The sequence below is a fragment of the Myotis davidii genome, unplaced genomic scaffold (assembly GCF_000327345.1).
Source record: "Myotis davidii unplaced genomic scaffold, ASM32734v1 scaffold200, whole genome shotgun sequence".
Classification (NCBI taxonomy): domain Eukaryota; kingdom Metazoa; phylum Chordata; class Mammalia; order Chiroptera; family Vespertilionidae; genus Myotis; species Myotis davidii.
The window spans coordinates 4,000,862-4,001,649 of NW_006293700.1; positions in this window are offsets into that span (position 1 = coordinate 4,000,862).

Genomic DNA, 788 nt, shown 5'->3' on the forward strand with positions numbered 1-788 from the left:
CAAAACGGGAACAAATACAATATTTGTATTTGCATGTGGCCCGTGGGCCATAGTTTGAGGACCCCTGCTCTATACACTGAGCCAAACCAGCTAGGGCACACTTTGCTCTTTTCTATATCTTCTATTTATCTCCTTATTATGTTCATGCTTTCTTTTAAGTTCCTCAACATATTTATAATAGCTGTCTAAAATTCTTGTCTGCTTTCTATCATTATTGGTTTTTTTAGTCTATTTATATTTCCTTATTTTGATTCCCACTTCCCTGCTTCTTCCTAGTAATTGCTAAGTGTTTAAATTTTCTGTTCTCCTTTTAAAGAGCAGCTTTACTTGGAAGACAGTTAAATTGCCTGCAGATCAGCTTTCAAGAGTTGAATTTAAGCTCTGTTAGTATGGACTTATGGTGGCCTTTAATCTAGGGCTATTTGGCCTTAATATCGAGGCATGGCCATTCTGGGGTCTCTATTAACTGTACCTGGTATTCAAAAAGGTCTCACTACTGTGTGGGATCAGAACTCTACCATCTCTCAATTCTTTGTTAGTGCTGGGACTTGTTTAGCCTATAGCTTCCTAGTAGTTTGTTCTGTTCTCAGTAAGAGTTTTTTGACCAACCACTTGAAATCTAATTCTAAGTATTCAGGGCATAGTATTCTGCTGGAGACTCACTGAGACCCATGCAGATGTTTGGGGCCCTTTATCTGGGCAATGCCCTTCTCTCTGATGCACTGGCCCACAAAGTCCAGCCACCACATCCTCCCTGATCCCCGATCTGTTTCCCCAACTAAGTCACA